The sequence below is a fragment of the Teleopsis dalmanni genome, chromosome 1 (assembly GCF_002237135.1).
Source record: "Teleopsis dalmanni isolate 2A chromosome 1, ASM223713v2, whole genome shotgun sequence".
NCBI classification, from domain to species: Eukaryota; Metazoa; Arthropoda; class Insecta; order Diptera; family Diopsidae; genus Teleopsis; species Teleopsis dalmanni.
The window spans coordinates 213,179,794-213,198,951 of NC_051846.1; the positions used below are offsets into that span (position 1 = coordinate 213,179,794).

Below are 19,158 nucleotides of genomic sequence, written 5' to 3' on the forward strand. Positions count from 1 at the left end.
AAAAAATAAATTTTAATAACTTTTTTTTTCGTAGCTATGCTACTTCTTTATTTAAGGCAATAATTAGAACTGACATTAATAATTTTGCAATGTTAGTTTGTAGCTGAAATTTTTGGGTGATCGCGTTGCACTGCCACGTGAATGTTGAATGTAGCGTTCTCACGCTGTGGTAGACGCACTGTCAGCAAATTATAATTTGCGCGTGTTTGGCATTGTTGTTGCTGCCGCTTATTTATCGTTAACACCTCCACCCTTAAATTCAAACGTCCTCGTTTGACGTTGTAGTTCTAAATTGACATGGTAAGTTCTCGATTCCTAGAGTTAGGACTGAATCAATATTTGCCCTTGGTTGCGGAATTGGTGTTTCGGTCTGCTCTTCTATTATTGAGTTTACTTTGTGCCTGTGAAGGGTCCTAATGCCAATGAAAACTAATGCTGCAAAAGCTGTTACCATTAGTGTCATATTTGTAGCAAGACTTATTTTGTTTCCTATATCCAATTTATCAATATATTTTGTGTCATTTACATGTAATTCTTTCATCATCTCTAATGAAAGGACTTCTTCAATTTTTCCAAAATTTGCTGTAGGCTGAAGTATTGCTGGTAATGGTTGGTGGTTTAATATTTCGTTGGATATGAAATATTTATTATTGATGTGAATTGTGGCGTTATGATGCCTCACTACATATGTACCGTTTAGTTTAGTTATCTCATTGTCTATGCTTATGTTACCGCTGTACTGGTTAAGCAGGAGGATTCCTTGTGATATTTCTTCTACTGTGGGAATGTGCTGGTTATTGATTAAACTGCAGTTGGCTACACGGCTGTTGAGTAATTTCGGAATGCATGACGTGTTACTTATATTAACAATATCATTGTCTGAACATATAATTAAACTATTGTATGATTTACATTCGCTTTTAATGCCATATATTTTATTTTCATAACATTTTAAAATTTCTTTAAATGGAATTTTATTAATCTTATCTTTTATTTTTATTGCTCTAATTATTATTTTTTTACAATTTTCTTTGAAAGTAGTTGGTAAATTTACAATATAAATGATATTATTGCCATTAGAGGCAATCCTGATTTCAGCAAATTCTAATGCCTCATCGATGTTAATATAAGGAAAATTTTCATTATTTATTACATTTTCAGTTATATTAATTTCAGTATTTGATAAAATATAAGAGTTTACAATATTTGCTTTGGCCCAATGGATGGCATATTCTACATTAATAAGTTCTTCTTTAAGTGCTTGTAATTTAAATTTTAATTCAATGACCAATTGGTTTACAATATTTTCATCATTTTTTATATCTTTCAATATTTCATTTGTTATTTGAGACAATTCATTAATTTTTTTTACATTTAATTTATTAATAATAACTTGATTATTATTATTTTCCAAAACATTATTTAATTTATTTGTTAAAATTTCAAAATCGTGGCGGTCTGGACTGCCAGCTAACCATTTCCATGTGGTGCCAATTATATCAATGGATCTTTTATATCCTTTTTTTATTTTTAATCTAGCCAAATAACTTTTTATATTGTTAGTTTCGAAGGATAGGATGGGGTACAAAGGATGATGGGGTTTTATATTTAACTCGATGGACCTTTCCAAATCATTAATTAATTTTCCGTACTCGATTAAGTCGATTATATGGATAATTTTAAATGATCCAGATTGAATTCTTGCTGATCCTGCATCTATTGTTATCAGTTGTGAGTTGGAATAATCCAGTAACTGTGTGTCAGCATGACACCATACTATAAGTAACCTACGAGAGTAAACAAATTAATTTCTTATTAGATTCTTGTGGACGATTTTTTTTGATTCTGTTACTATTGTGCTATTCCTATTTTCTTTTACAATTTCCTTCTTATATTTTGGAGAAAGTTTAGTGCCTAACCTTTTGTTAATCCTTACAAAAACTTCTTGTCCAATGTTGTAGTTTTTAAATGGCGTTCTATTTTTATTATGGAATGTAAGATTTACTTTCTGTTTTTTCGTCAAATTCCTAATATTTTCTTTTCTATCCATTTCTAATCGTTTCGGATCAGTATTCACTCTTCTACCGAAGAATGCTTCGACCGGTTTTCTTTTCGTGGTTGAATGGATAGAATAGTTGTATTTAAAAACAGAGTTATCTAGCAATTCGGAGAATGATTTGTAGCCATTCTCCGCTTTCAAACAACGCATGACTTCTGTCAGAGTGGAATGAAAACGTTCGACTTGCCCATTAGACGTACTAGTATATGGTGGGGTTCTGTAAATTTGGATGTTGAACTGGTTTTCCAACATGAATGCTATAGACGATGAATTGAGTGATTTTTCGTTATCCATCACAAGTATTTCTGGAACACCAAAAGAAATCAGCATTTGCCGTAAAGGCTCTTTAATATCCTCCGCTGCTCTTGAATTAAGAATTCTAGCTTGCGCATACTTTGAAAATTTATCGATACCAGTAAGTACAACGTTTTTACCTGTAATGAATATGTCAATATGAATAATCTGTCCTGCGAACTGTGGTATTGGAGTTTCCTGAATTAGTGTTTTCTTTGGATTACGTTCATACTTGTTTTCTCTGCAAATCCTACATTGTGAGGTTATTTTCTTTATTTTTGCTGCCATACGTGGAAAGTAAAATTTTTCTAGCAATTGTTTCTTATTTTCCCTGTCATTTCGATGTGCTCTGGTATGCTCTTTTATAATTTCCTTATCTTGGTCACTTTCACTGGTCAAGTCGATGACCATATTTCTACTATATTGTACTCTGTACTTACTAAAGTGAGAGGAGTAGATTTCTTGAAGTTTGCCCAAGATTAGATCTTCTGTTTTAATGCAGTTAGTGACAGATGGATTAAGATATCGTTTTAATAGGTCTGCAAGAATATCTTTGTTTACTTGCTTTATTATAATTGAATGTCTATGGTATGTTGGGTGAACAATTTGAAACTGATAAGAGTGAACTTCTCCTAAAGAGATGATTATTTGGTTCTTGAAAGCATTTATAGGGGCTTCAGTATACGATATTAAGGTTTGTGAAGAGCTTTCATCGCTATGTTGCGTAACTGTCATGGAATTAATCTGTAAATTCTGTGGAATCCTTGACAAGGCGTCAGCTACTTTATTCGCTCTTCCTGGCTTGTACTTTAGCTCGTAATTATACTCCTCCAATATTGCTTTCCATCTTTTAAGCTTACTATTTGTATTTTTGTTACTCAGAGCATAAGTCAACGGCTGATGATCCGTGAATATTTTTACAATTGCTGATCCATATAGGAAGTTTTTTAATGATTTTAGTGCCCATATAATGGCAAGCATTTCCTTCTCATTAGTGGCATAATGCTCTTCAGTTTTACTCAAAGTTCGTGAAATGAACATGATTGGTTTATCCTTCTGAGCCAAAACAGCTCCTATTGCGTGATTTGAAGCATCTGTTACCAATTGAAATTCCTCCTTAAAATCAGGGTAAGTGAGCATAACATCCTGGGATGTTAGCGAACTTTTTAATTTATCGAATGCTTCCATGGCTTTTTTATCAAGAAGTATTGATTTTTTTTTGGACATATTTTTAGATATGTGTCCCTCTTCCCCTCTGAGAAGGATCGTCAGCGGTTTTGCTAACGTCGCATAATCTTTAATAAATCGTCGGTAAAATCCAGACATTCCAAGAAAAGATCGCAGGTCTTTTACCGTTTTGGGATAAGGAAAGTTATTGATTGCGTTTACCTTAACTGGATTTGTTCTTATTCCATCGGAAGATACTAAAAATCCAAGAAACTCGACTTCCTGCTTTAGAAATTCACTTTTATCTAGCTGAACTTTCATATTTGCTGCTTGTAGAGTTTGAAAAACTTTTTTTATATTTTCAATGTGGGATTCTTCATCTTCGCCAAGAATAATTATGTCATCGATGTAGACATAACAAATCTTCCCAATATGTTCTCTTAATATGTCATCAAGAGTTCTTTGAAATATCGAAGGACCATTTTTTAAACCGAAAGGGAGTCGTGTAAACTCATATTTTCCGTGGTTAACAGAAAAAGCAGTTTTTTCTATGTCGGCCTCTTTTAATGGGATTTGATGAAATCCACTCTTAAGGTCAATGACTGAAAAATATTTATTTTTTCCCAATTGAGCAAGTACATCATTAATTTGTGGAATGGGGTATCTATCTGAGACTGTAACGGAATTTAACTTCCTGTAATCGACAACCATTCTATATTTTTTCTTGCCTGACGCATCTTGTTTTTTTGGGACAATCCAAACAGGAGAATTATAGGGTGACCGTGAAGGTCTAATTATGCCATGATCTAATAACTCTTTAATCTGTTTTTCAACTTCATCTTTAAGTGTTACTGGATATGCATAGTATCTGGAGTAAACGGGATCATTCGTTGTTGTTCTTATCTCACCTTTTACCGCAGTAGTATAAGTTAATTTCTCATTTGGTTCGGTAAACAGATCGGGATAATTTCTTACTAATTGACTGACTTTCTGTCTTTGATTTTGAGTTAGATGATCTGTTCGGATATTGATTGCATTAACATCCTGAGAAGGCTGTTGTTTGATTGCAACTTTTATAATATCATTTATTAGCATAAAATTTTGCCGTGTATGAATCACAGCTGAAAATTCTTTTAAACTGTCATTACCCAAAATTCCGTGAAAAGATGTAAGGGTTGGCAGTAAAAATACTTTAACCTTTATGGTTTTTATATTAAATAAATTTATGTGCGCATGGTGGGTAATCTCAGTTTTTCCACCTACTGAATTAGCAAAAAATATATTTTTATTGGGTAGGGGATTTTTTATGAGAGAGGGTTGGATATAATTTTTGTTTGACCCAGTGTCAATTAAAAATCTAAGAACCTTATTATCGCTCGCCTTGCACTCAAAATATGGCAAAGACGAGCTGCTCATTCTAAAAAATGAACATCCGTAAGATCAGTGCACTCTTCAGGTATTTCACATGATTCACCTTCTGCGTAGTATTCGTCCAAAGATTGCTGGTACTCGCAGTCCTCCTTTTGTAAGGCTTCTTCATTACAATTGTCATATGTGTCAATATGAAAATTTCTTTGAAATTTACGTGGTGGTGCAGCCTGAAAAGATGCAGGCTGTGGTCGTTTTCCTACGTATCGATTATTGTACGCTGGATTATTCATGTAGTTTACCGCTTTTGATCTTAGTGTTTCGTCTACTTCCATGGGTACTGGTGGCGGAAGTGGTTTCGGACCGAATGGTCTTGGTGGTGGTACACTTTGGTAATTGTTATAGCGCGGAATGTTTTGAAATTTATTCCTATTGTTGGGTTGTTGTTGGTAATTTATTGGTTTTACTTGAGGTAAATACGCTAATTGTGGGTAAAATTGTTGAGGTGGTAGGGGATTAGGGTTAGGGTAAGTTTTCCGAGGTGGAATTGCTGGTTTTCTTTCATACAGATTGTTGTGCGTATAATTCGAAAAGTTTGCTCTGTATTGTTGATTTTCCAATTTAAGACATAAGTGAAGCGCTTGTGGAAGGTCCTCTGGTTCGCGAATTCCTAAGAGTCTGGGCAAATCTCCTTTGAGTCCCCTTACAAAAGTATCCAAAGCTTTACTTCTATATGTTTCTGTTAGCATTTGCATGGATTCTCTAGCCATTTCCATACACGAAATTTTGTTTGTAATTAGAGAGAGATGTGAGTAGACATCTTGATAAAACTCATTGATAGTTTTATTTCCCTGCACCATTGCTGTCATCTGATATTCTAGGGTATTAATATCCCTTTTGTCAGCATAATGCAAATTGAGACATTTAATTATACTATCCCAATTCAATGGAGTATTGTATGACTCTAAGATGTTGTCAGCATTCCCTACGATTTTGTTTCTAACTACACTGAGAATTCCAAAATATTTTGGAGTACCTTTTTGTGCTTCATAAAGATTTAAAACTCTTTCAACACTTTTTCTCCAAGAGCTGTACTCAGTTGGATTTCCACTGAATTCCCTAAGACAACGGACAACGTCCGGTATTTTGTCTAACTCATTCAGGTTTTCCATATGACTTTCATCTATACCCTGATCTATTGCTACTAAATCACTACTCGGATTTACCATAGCTTCTACCGTGTCCCTACATTCATTGATGTATACCCTACGTACAATGCTAGTAATTAGGGCCTCTAATTCTGGCGTTGCATGAACTGATGGATGATTTGGGTTTGGATTTGGATTTAAAGCATTATTGCTGTTGTTATTATTGTTATTCGGGCTGTTATTGGGAGGTTGATTTAATACAGGTGGTCTAATAATATTCGGATTCATTTTGATTTATTTTAATCAGGATAATATTTAGTACAATATAAATTAGTGTAATAGTAATATTATAATAACAATTGAGTTTAATATATTTATAATCAGGACAATATTTAGTACAATATAAATTAATGTAATAATAATATTATAATAACAATTGAGTTTAATATATTTATATTAGAAATAATATACTGAATCTTACAATATTCCAATTGCTTTCATTATTTCTTCAGCTCCAATTGATTTAGATACTGCAACGTTCCGATTTTCGCCTCTCTTTGTTATCTGTATTTTTTTATAAATTATTGTAAATTGTTTGTTTATTATTTAAAAGTTTTAATATTTTACTTTAATTCACTTTAGATTTCTATATTTTGAATTATTATAAATTGTTTGAGTATTACTTTGTTATTTAAAAGTTTTAATCTTTTATTTTAATTCACTTTAAAGTTCTTTATTTTAAATTGTTACAAATTGTTTGTTTACTATTTTATTTTTCTAAAAAAATTTTTTTTAAAAATTTTAATATATTGTTTTAATTCACTTTAAATTTCTTTATTTTAAATTATTTTAAATTGCTTGTTTACTATTTTATTATTTAAAATTTTAATATATTATTTCAATTCACTTTAAATTTCTTTATTTTAAATTATTTTAAATTGTTTGTTTACTATTTTATTATTTAAAATTTTAATATATTACTTCAATTAACTTAAAATTTCTTTATTTTAAATTATTTTAAATTGTTTGTTTACTATTTTATTATTTAAAAAATTTTAATATATTATTTCAATTCACTTTAAATTTCTTTATTTTAAATTATTTTAATTCACTTTATGTTTCTTAGTGTGATGAAGCGGCTGATACTACATGTATCCCCTTTTTGCAATTAAGCTACTTAGGAGCCTCTTTCTTCACATGTACACTGGAGTTTTAATATTTTGAGAAATTTTATTGGGATTTTCTGAATATGATCGATTATATCGAATTTTTTATATTTTTAAATCCACTTATTGTTTCCACAAAGTTACTTTCAATTTAGAATTTCGTTGGACTTTTCTGAATATGTTCGATTATATCGAATTTTTTCATATTTTTAAATCCACTTATTGTTTCCACAAAGTTATTTTCACTTTTATACTGAATAATTTTAAATTATTTCCACTTTTATATTGGATAATTTTTTATTAATTTATTTAACAAAATTATTTCCACTTTTATATTGGATAATTTTTTTATTAATTTATTCAACAAAATTATTTCCACTTTTATATTGGATAATTTTTATTAATTTGTTCAACAAAATTACTTCCACTGTTATATTGGATAATTTTTATTAATTTGTTCAACAAAATTTAACTACGTTGGGCGCCAATTTGTTCTTTGCCTATTTCTTTTATAAAAAAAAATAAATTTTAATAACTTTTTTTTCGTAGCTATGCTACTTCTTTATTTAAGGCAATAATTAGAACTGACATTAATAATTTTGCAATGTTAGTTTGTAGCTGAAATTTTTGGGTGATCGCGTTGCACTGCCACGTGAATGTTGAATGTAGCGTTCTCACGCTGTGGTAGACGCACTGTCAGCAAATTATAATTTGCGCGTGTTTGGCATTGTTGTTGCTGCCGCTTATTTATCGTTAACATATACTATATATACTATAGTATATATAGTATATTCTGTGAGGTGAAGTAAAAGCGCCATGCAGATTTATAGGTATCATGTACGATGTTGAACTTTTTTTATGAGTATTTGAACCTCCATTTCTTAACACTAAACATAATCATAACACTTGAGACCTTATGAAGTGCATATTTTTTACTAACGAATAGATTCCTTATTGACTTGTTCTAATGTAAACTAATTTTTCAGTTTTTGAGACAGACAAATTAAATTTTGTGTTTGTATGAATTTGTTTAGTATTTAGTTTGAATGTAGTACATTATAGATTTGAAAAATAATAATTAAAAAATAGCATTTTTCATTAATTCTTAACATTATTTTACCAAATATAGATGTTACATATTGACACACATTATCGTTATATAGTCGATAGGTTCAGAATTAAATATATTATCTCGTAATTCTGTTTCACATTCAAATTAGAAAACCTTTTTCCGCTTTCGACATTAGATTAGCAAGTTTATTTTTTGAATTATTAAATTTTATCTAAACTGCATTTCAACGAATTCGAAACGTCATCTTTTTCACTTTTTTCTAATAAACTACAGCAAAGCAATAATTTCTTTTAAATCATTACTAATCTGTTTTTATTATGTTTTATTGTTTCAATCAACATTATAGTGCTTTTTTTAAATATTTATTAATGAATGAATAGTAAAATGTCTTACTTAGAGTAAATCCATTCAAGTCTAATTTAAATTCAGTAAAAATGAATTTCAAAAATAAAATCAAAAATAATTCTCGTTAGTGAGATGTCAACTTTTTAAATTTGCTGGTAATGGTGTAAAAATAATATAATAGTATATTTTTAGTATGTTATATTGTAGATTCTATTATCGATAAACAATCCAATAAAAAAAAAATAGTTTCAAAATGCAATGCATGATTTTTATATTATAATAACGAATTAAATCTATATTTACTACAAGTGAGTAGTAATTTATGGCTACTCACTTGTTTACTTAATGAAAATATTAACGAAAAAAATATTATTACTAAGACTCGTAATTAATTTTTTTAGTTACAGGCCGGGCTATGAACCGTTTATTTTACCGCAATGAGCGTTTAATTTTACTTATTTATTGTATCATTACACCTTTTCTATATTTTCCTTATGACCAACTAAATCCAACATTTAATAGGCTTACTTTACTTTTAAACTCCACGTCACACTCTTTTATCGTTCCCCCACGGCAGTGGCTGTTAACATCCGTTAGAGTATCTCACAATCTTACAAAGTTTCATTCATCAAAATGTGAAAATTACCTAAAGAACCATACTTCTTACCAGTGCACATGCTCACGTACACATATTTTACAGCAGTGAGTGTACGTTTCTGAGTAGACCTGCGTGATATATATTTTAATTCAATTTTATGCTTTCTAATTTTTCATCATAAAATTGGTTTTCTTAACTCGAGAGAGCAGACGAACAAATAAAAATGAAAATGAGTAGAGGTATTCCCCTCCCTTTGAAGATTTGCAGCAACTTTTTATATTTATAAAATGTTTCATTTTATTATCTCATATATAGTTTTTCTTAGTACATATTTCAATAAGTTTTTACGGATGCGTATAATCATATAATATATCTAAACAACATTTTACTTATATTTTGATTTGAAAAAATAATTTATTAAGTTATAGTTAGATTAATATTTGTTATATCTAGAAGTACACAATAAAAAGGAATTAATAGCTAAAGCATGCATAGGTATAAACATTTAAATGAGCTAACTATTAATTAAAATGAGATTTCAAATTATTAACAATTATTATTATTGTTAGGGGATGTGGCACTGCGACCGTCGGGTCTATTGTGCCCCCTTTTGGGTTGAGAGTAAGTCTCTAAGCGCTGTTGTGTCATTAAAAAGTAGTATAGAACTTGCTTTACATAGTTTTATTGCCTCTTCCGTAAGAATATACATTCCTAGGAGCCTATTCCGTATGTGCATTAGCGCAGGGCATTCTAACAGCACATGTGTGGCCGACTTCGCATTCTCTTCATAGAATCTACAGTTCGCACCCGTAAGTATAGCCAGTCTTGTAAGGTGGCATTTTAGTTTACAGTGCCCTGTTAGGATTCCCGTGATGCTTCTGTTTTTCTTTTGAAATTATTAATAATATTAGGAAGAAAAATTCTGTAAAAAAAAATCTGTTAAAATTCAGTGGTAGGTTCGGAGGTTAACCTCTGCTATTTATTTCTTTCATATAAGTGGAAACCGCTTTATAATTGATTTATCTTTTAAATATATTTCATCTGATGAATATAATTTTGTCTTTTAAATTTATATTGAGCTTTAAATTTGACAGGATACGAGTTCGATTCCTGGAACTTGCAGTCTCCAAAAAAATTTTTCCAAGAGCATTGATGATGGGTATTTGGAAATACTCGAAACAGCTGTATGGTCGAAAAACCTCTTTATTACTTGGAATAAAATGATGGGGACGAATTCTTTATTTATAAGAAACACTGAAACTGAAACTATTTAATAATAGAAAGCTTAAAAGAGCTTTAGAACAGTCTAACAGTGTGATTTCTAAAAGTGGACCGTGATTTTGCTAATGTTGTGGATGCTATCACACTTTTAAGGCACATTTTACTTTATTGCTGTATTTAAAAATAATTTTATTGCAGTTTTATTGCAGTTATTTTTGGTGTTATTATCGCAGCAGCTCGTGCTAGGCAGTCTCTTTATATTTGTTAGACAGCTTGAAGCGTGCATAGATGAGGCTGACTTCACGTTTTAATAGCAGTTGGCTTACTCGCTTATGCAGCTTCTACTCTTTTTATTGTATTCACTTAACTTCTTTCATTTCGTTTAAGCGCGTTCATTCAATTTTTGGTAATTTAAAATGACTTGGCGTGCGGCGCATGCGCGCATGATCGCTTGTTGCCTATGCTGCGCATACAACCGCTCACCAACTCTGTTTAGCTTTCTTTGTTGGCCATCTTTTCAGCAGCTGCAGCTTATGCCTTCTATTTAACTGAGTGTATCTTGTATCTTGGTATGATACTCGGTATGTATCTTGTCTAAATAGCTGGCTCCAGTTGAGTTGGTGTACCGACCCCATCACCGGCGTCGCTAACGACGTTTTTCACTTGTTCACTTGTCCAACATCGACAGTGTTTTCGCTATTTTATTTACTTTTTCTATTAGTATTCTAGCAGTGATGCGCCTATCGTGATTATATGTCTATCTAACTATTTTTTATCTACCTTTCGGTTGTCCATATGCCAGTAAACATGTCTGACTGTTTACATGGCGCACTATTGTTGCGCTGTCATGCCATTGATCCACTGATCTATATTCTCTGATACGCTTATACGATAATTATTATTAATTTTACTTACTATTTTTTGTTGTTGTTATTTGTATCTGTATCTGGAGTTACATTCGTGTTACTGTAAATTCAATGCTTCCATTCGGTCGGTGCACATTCGGTGCTGTTTTTATTTACTAGCGGTTCGCGTGTGCACTAACAAATGTGAAAATTAAAAAGGCGAAATTCACACAAAACAGTTCGAATGATTCGTGCCTATTTAATATTTATTTATTTTTTTTTTTTTTTTAAATAAAATTTATTAATTTTTTGATTTCCCATTATTTTTATGCTCTTCTTTTGATATGCAGAAAAAATATAATATTTTAAAATATTTTATTTAATATATTTTACTTTGTTTTACGTGCCTTCAATATAAATTTCAACAGCTGGAAGCATCACTGTGCACTCCTCCTCAACCGAACGTACAAAAAAAATTTATCTCCAAGGAGAACATAAATCTTGGATAAACTAAGTTAATTTTACTTGTGGTAAGTAGCATTTACTTTCTTTATATACTTTTAATATGATTAAATATATATATCTCTAATTATGAAAAATTAATAATATACAACTAAAACTAAATACACAGTATACATAATCATATTAAATCAATTCATGCGAAATATAAGGATAATATCAAGAGCAAAACATAATTAATTCATTATCTACTCTAATTAAACATTTACGTGTTAAACATATTAAACTATTAAAAAAATTCTATTAAAAAATTCTATTTATTCGAGTTGAGACCTTAGGATTTCATGCTGTAGAGCAGGGCTGTCCAAAACAGGGCCCGCGGGCCACAAACATGTCAAACGTCATGTTTTTAATCTACTATAATTACACAAATTTTCTTTTCTTTTGGTGTACTGGTAAAACTACATTATTTTAGTTTTATGGTATACCAAATAAATGAATTTAAATTGATTAATTTATAAAACTAAATTTACCATTAGGTTAGGTTAGGTTATACCGGTGATCCCTAGTGGATCCTATTGGCCCATTGTGATGCCGTATATAAATAATAAAAACCTCAGGGTTTAAAACCACCTAGAACCTTTTGCGAAGCATAAAATGCTATTTAAAGCCCGATCCTGTAACTGGTCCAGGTCCTCAAGGAAGGTCCAGGTCCACATTATAACCGTATTTTTATTTTTGTCAAAAAGAACTAAGAACGTATGTATTTGTTTCTGCGGCTCCCCAATCTATATAGTGATTTGTATTGGCCTGCGACCGCATCTGGTTTGGATAGCCCTACTGTAGAGCTCTACATATTGCTAATTTAACCATTGCCAATGCAATACCCATTAAGGTATTTTTTACGTTGTCTTAAACATAAATTAAGAATTAAAAATATTTAAAAAAAGAGTGTTTAATTTAGAAAGACTGTCTGAATTAATTCCTGAATAAATATTGTTGAGAACTATAAGTTCTTCAAGACGTAAAATCTTAACAGTTTGCATGCTTGCCAAAAGCAATATACTATATACTTCATACTGCATCCTCTTTTTTTTTTTTTTTTTAGAGTAATTGATCGAATATTAAAATAGAAGAGTGTGATTATATTGATCATTTTATAATGATTTCCTATAATTATTGTATAATGTATTTGATTTAATTCAATAGAATTACCTCGAAAAGTATTTAAAAAATTTATGAGCATAGGTTTAAAGTTTTTTGTTAGTCATTTTATTTAAAATTTTTAAATCATTTTCATTTCATTATGTATATATAAATAAACTCTGCAGATTTAAAGCCCAATAACTTTCATTTATTACACATATATCATTTATTATACAAAATAAAAAGCATTGAGCTGTATAAAGAAAGTACAATATATTTTTATATAAAGAAAGAAACTAACTAAATTGTAAAAAAAAGAAATTGTTTGATTTCGTAAAATTTAGATGTAAAAGAATGATTAAGAAATAAATTCGTTGGAATTAGTTTTAAATTATTTGTATGTATATAAAACTGAAGGATTGGTTCTATAAACTTTTTAAGACCCCCCATTGAATAAAAGTGATGTTAGTTTGCTAAGAAAATCACTAGACATGTACATTAAGCAATTCATTACTATTATATAAATTGTACTTTGAAATTCCGGATGTAGATGAGACTTTCTCTACGCCACACCTGGACTGATTTGTGAATAACTTCGGATCATTGACTGGAATCTAAGAGACCTTAGAATAGGCTCGATCAAAAAATACATAGGGGACAAAGTCTTAAAGCTATTCGCGAAAACCGACAGGCTACTTTACTTAGCACTATCCAATCTCAGAATAGTATCTAGCTACTAGAGGCGGTACGCAGATCTTAGATCAGTGATCGAATAATTACGAAGCTTTTGAGAAATACATAAATTAGTCAGTGTGAAGGGTAGGAACCTGCAGATATCTCCCAGCTATCAAAGAGTAAAAATACCCAGTTGTACTAACTCGAAAAAAGACTCAACATGAACATTGACTGGAGTATAGACGCAAAGACCGTAAGAACTGAACTAGCATAAAGAACGCCAAGACTATAGTTTAGTTGAAATACTAATAAGGATAAAGGACTATAGAAAAGCTGTCACACATTCGCAGGTCAAACAAATTACAAATACTAGAAGTCTATTAATTGTAAAAATTGATTCCCTTCTATCCATTTGATTAAAAAATCAGAATCTAAGAAGAATGCCATTGAGGTAAATGTTAATTCAGAAAAAAGTTCTGTCGGCATTCAATTCTCCATCAACAAGTGGTCAAAAACCAGAACAGTTTTGGAAATTATAGATGTGGAGAAATGTGATTCGATTTGCGTTGTTTTGATTTGCATCGCATTTTGTCGAGCCCAATTAACGACTAATATCGGGGTATTCGTGTACGTACATCATAATACAATATGTGCATTATGAGCACATTACTTTTATAATTTGACCCAAAATATATTTGTACTAACTTCAAATGCTGAACAAAACTGTGGACATATAAAAAGTATCCAAACAGTTATAAACGAAATTAAAGAGATAAATAATATAATTTATGTAAACAAGAACTGATTGATTTTCAACGCTTCAAAATTTACATTTTCACACAATAACTTTGTATGCAAATGCTGCTGAATTTTGAGCCACAGTTGGACGGCTTACCTCATTCGAAACACATCAAAAGACTTTTGCATAAATTATGCGCAGACAGAGACAATAAATGAATCCGAAATAAAACAAAAACAAAAGGAAAGAATAAAAACATAAAAGTAGTAAATTGATAAGAATTTCAAATTAATGGATCAGGCGTTTTTTACCAGGCCGCATATGCTAACACCTCTGACACCTCAGAGCGTTTCTCTGATTGATGAGATTCTGTGCCAAGATGAGCGCTCACATTGAATTACATTTAAAATAAAAATTAACTTAATTGAAATTTTAAGCACTTAACGGTATTAATATTTCGTAGTCGAATTGTGTAGAAAACTATATGTAGGGAAATTGACTAAATTCTGTACCACCGCGACAGTCAATATTTTGACCTATTTGTGATTGAATAAAATTTACTTAAAGCAGTGGTGTTTAATTATATTACCACAGATTACTGATCATTCTTGCTTAGTAACATCGTTTGTTACTAATGAATTTTAATAGCCTTCAATACTCTATAACTATAAATAAGTCTTGTAAATTTTTTTTCGAAAAACTTTCAGTTCTTAGTTCTCAATAAAATCACCGAACATAATATATGTATATTTCATCTTTTCGGCAATTTTAAGAACAATTCTGAACGCATACTAGAATACACAGTCAGCATTGGTTTTTTAAATTAGAAATAATGTAAATTGTATTAAAGAATAATGATACTCAACGTTGCCTAATAGTTTAGTGTCTCGTGAGACCTTAGGGATCTGGTAACAATTTCTCTATTTTCCATTGTGTTTCGCTTCTAATTTTCTATGTTATATATAAATAATCATACATTATCATTTAGCAATGGCAATCTTCTACGGAAGATATAAGTTGAAGATTTGTCACTATTCGACAAAGTCTTATAGATAAATTTTATATCTTGATTGCATAAAGATCTGAGTTTAAAAAAGTACAAATCTGTAATATGTACTTTACTTAGAACTAACCATAATATACAGGTTATTCTTATCTTAACTAATTAGAACGCTTACTCTTGAAATTCAAAAAAATCAACAAATTTTTAATTATTAGTAGTTCTATATATAAACATAATACACAGGTCATTTTTGTTAGAATCTACGCGGCAGCAGTCTCTTCTTGTCTATCTTATCCAAATTAGAACGTTTACTATTGGAATTCAAAAAATTAACCAATTTTTAATTATTAGTAATTCTATATATAACCATAATACACAGGTCATTTTTGTTAGAATCTACGCGGCAGCAGTCTCTTCTTGTCTATCTTATCCAAATTAGAACGTATACTATTGGAATTCAAAAAATTAACCAATTTTTAATTATTAATAGTTCTGTATTTGCATTCTAGTTTATTTTTTAATTTTAATTGTTTTATAATTTCAAAACATAATAAATCACCAACCCATAAATACCAAACCGAATTCTCTTGATACCAACTAAGTAGCTAGCTGAGCGACTAGTTAAGGTAGTTACAACTAAATTCAGGAACACGTATGCAAACGTTAATGCCTTTAAACGAAAGCAACTGTTCCACGTTGACAAAGTATCTCATAGTTGGTTTGATGTGCTTCTATATTAAGGCACACGTAAAAATTATACAAATTCTTAAAGAATAAATACTTAAGTGGCCTTCTTTGGTGCTGTCTTATACTTCACTTTGCCGTTTAGTAGTTTTGTGTCTAATTGTTTTGCATCCTGGGTAAGCAATACGACTAATTTCGGAATTTGAAAGTCTAATGTAGAAGATATGTCTTGCGTTCTACAAAGGTAACAAGCTGAGCTGCAAATAAATGCACTGGATGATCACGTGGAGGCAATATATGTTCATAAAAAGTTACTGTAATTTTATTATTTGCAACCAACCACATAAAGTTTTAGTGACCGTAGAAGTTAGAAGTAAGCATGAAGTATATGGAAGAAAGCATCAAGTAGTTCTTTGTTTTTGATTCTTTTAATAGAAACGTATTTTATGCAAAACCATTGATGCCGTCATATTGCCACCATATTTGCAACAATTTATGCTTATTTGCAGTTTACAACTGCGACAACATTAAAAATTCTAAAAAGCTACTAAAATAATCGTAAAAAGCAACACATAAAGATATTCCCTAAGCATTGGAATTTTTGCCACCATAACCCGTATAAACTCGTAACTGAAATCTTTGCATTTATTATTCGCAAGTACATGCACTCCGGCAGCAACATTTTCACCAGCTCAGCCCCAGCCTCAGCCTTAGCAGCAGCACCATCACCATCACCATCACCATCACCATTACAATCATCATCATCATCGTCAGAGTTGCAATCCACAGACAAGAACGTCATATTCGCATTCGTGCTGCCTGCGATGAAAGTCTGATGCTGAGCAAGTGGCAAACCTGCATAAATTGCTTTGCATTGTTGTAATTATTGCAGCAGCTGATGTTGTTGTTGTGGATGTTGCTGCTGATGCGGCTGCGGCTGCGGCTGCGGCTACATTTGCAACCGATCTAAATGTGCAATATGTACGCAGCATTTCTTGTATTGCAATTTCACCAAATTGACAGCTTAAAAATTTTCCCTACTGCCTTGTTTCTTCTTAATTTTAGATTTTGTCTTCACATGTGCTTTTTCATTCAAGAATATTCGTTATGAATGTGCTTACTAATGCGTCTGCGATTCGACTTTAATTCTAGTTTCTCACATAAAATTAGCCTGTCTCCGGGTCTGTGTCTTAGTCTCATACCTGCATACATCATTTTTTACTTGTTTGCATAATTTTTGTCGTGCCGCATTCTTTGGTGGAATGTAGATTCTTAGCAGATTAATTCTTCTGCGATTTGTGGAATGTCTAATTTTGAATTCTTCGATTTGCATTCTCAAAGGAAACTAATAATTCGGACATAATCTAAACAACTTATTCCATGGATGAATGTGCCATTTCATCATTGACATGACTAAAGAAATTTAAATTAAAATTTAAAATTAAAAAGAATTAGACAATATTAATTAGAATTTAAAATTATAGTACGTTAAAATACACAAAAATACACTCTAACTACGTTCTACAATATATCCAGTCATTGAATACTTTTCTCTATGACGATAGCATTTACAAAAATCATTTGTTATCATTTAAATGTTTGACGTGCCAAATGGAATTCTGGCCATCTGGTTGAGGTAAAAAACACTCAGTTATCGCAGTAATACATTTGGAATGATTTGAATATATATGGAATATAGAATATGGTATATGGAATAAACGGGGAAGTTCTGTTCACAGTCAACGATATGACAAAGGCGATAAGAATAAGTTATTCCTAGTAAAGCTAAAAAAAAAGTAACCAACATGAAGTACACACTATATATGAAAGATATAATATTAATCCCACATTAATATCCAAGTAAAAGGAAAAGATATCTATTGACTAAAGAAGCGACCAGGAAACTCATGTATCAATTAATTGTTAAAGCTAATATTTCGCGTATAAATCGAAACTGATTTCAAACCGAATGAAATAATGGATACGTAAACCACTTAAATAAGAAGTTCTTTTGAACGTGTTCTGATAATCATCTCCTTATACGATTACAAAACATAGCTAAGTACTCGTAGTTTTAAGAACTTTCATACTACTGAAGCTCATTAGTTATATATTTATCAACTTATACTTATTATTTGAATTCTGAAGTCTAACAAGGTTTACTAGGTAAAATAAGTAATTATCATTGAGTCAACATAATTTCTTTCACTTACTTAAGTATTTGGAAGATTGAAATAAATAACTATGGCAACCAGATCATTTATAAGTAAATCAATATATAATGCGAACCTTAGAGGAGAGATTTCTTAACAGATTATTAATAAATTTGCAGAAGACGTTGAAAAAATTTTTTTGTTATTAGTTAGTTATTGGAACTGTATTGTTTGTGTAATCTCATGATTATACAATATGTAGTTAACTGTAATATGGTACTTTCATCCGGTATGTCATAATACGTTGTAGCTTATGCTGGTATCATGTTAGGTTAGATTAGGTTATACCAGAGATCTCTGTTGGATCCACTTAGGCCTATTATTCTATTGTGCTACCGTATATATAGGAAAAGCTCAGGGTTTAAAACCAACAAGAACCTTTGGCGAAGCCTAAAATGCTATTTAGTGTCAGGTCTATTAATTGATCAAGATCCTCAAGAAAGGGGGCTCCTAAAGTATTGAGTCGCTGCCGTGCATGAGATACACTCTTATCGTCTTCCCCACGGCAGCGGTATTATGTTAAATGTATATTATTTTGATGATTATGATTTGCATTGTGAAAGATGCAATGCTATTCTTGTTACAGCCAAATCAAAATATTGCAGTGTGATTTTGAATCTTGCATTCAAAGTATGTAATGAGATACTTTAGCGTGCTTTTTTGGTTTGTGACAAGCCCAAATAGATTATGTGTAGAATAAGGTTAAGAAAAACAAGAACAAAATTATTCGTTTAATGTATTATAATAAATCGAAATAACCAGCTTGAACCAGTTTACGAGTAGTTATATCATAATAAGTGAATAATAATAAGTGAATGCATACCATGTGAAGCTTTCCCATTTAAAACGTTTGGATAACCAATAATGAAACAGAATTAACCATTATTATTACCATTATAATGGATACAATTAATGCATTAAAAATTATTGAACAAATAAAGAATAAATAAAGAAAG

General features: G+C 30.8%; 1 protein-coding gene across 1 annotated transcript in view; it reads left to right on the top strand.

Moving 5' to 3' along the window:
• The first annotated feature begins 11,727 nt into the window (after nucleotides 1-11,727).
• LOC119671840 overlaps nucleotides 11,728-19,158 on the top strand; it is a 35,542-nt gene continuing 28,111 nt past the window's right edge. Inside the window, exon 1 of the mRNA XM_038082651.1 lies at nucleotides 11,728-11,813. The gene's annotated coding sequence lies outside the window, so the exon portion shown is untranslated. The remainder of the gene's footprint in view (nucleotides 11,814-19,158) is intronic.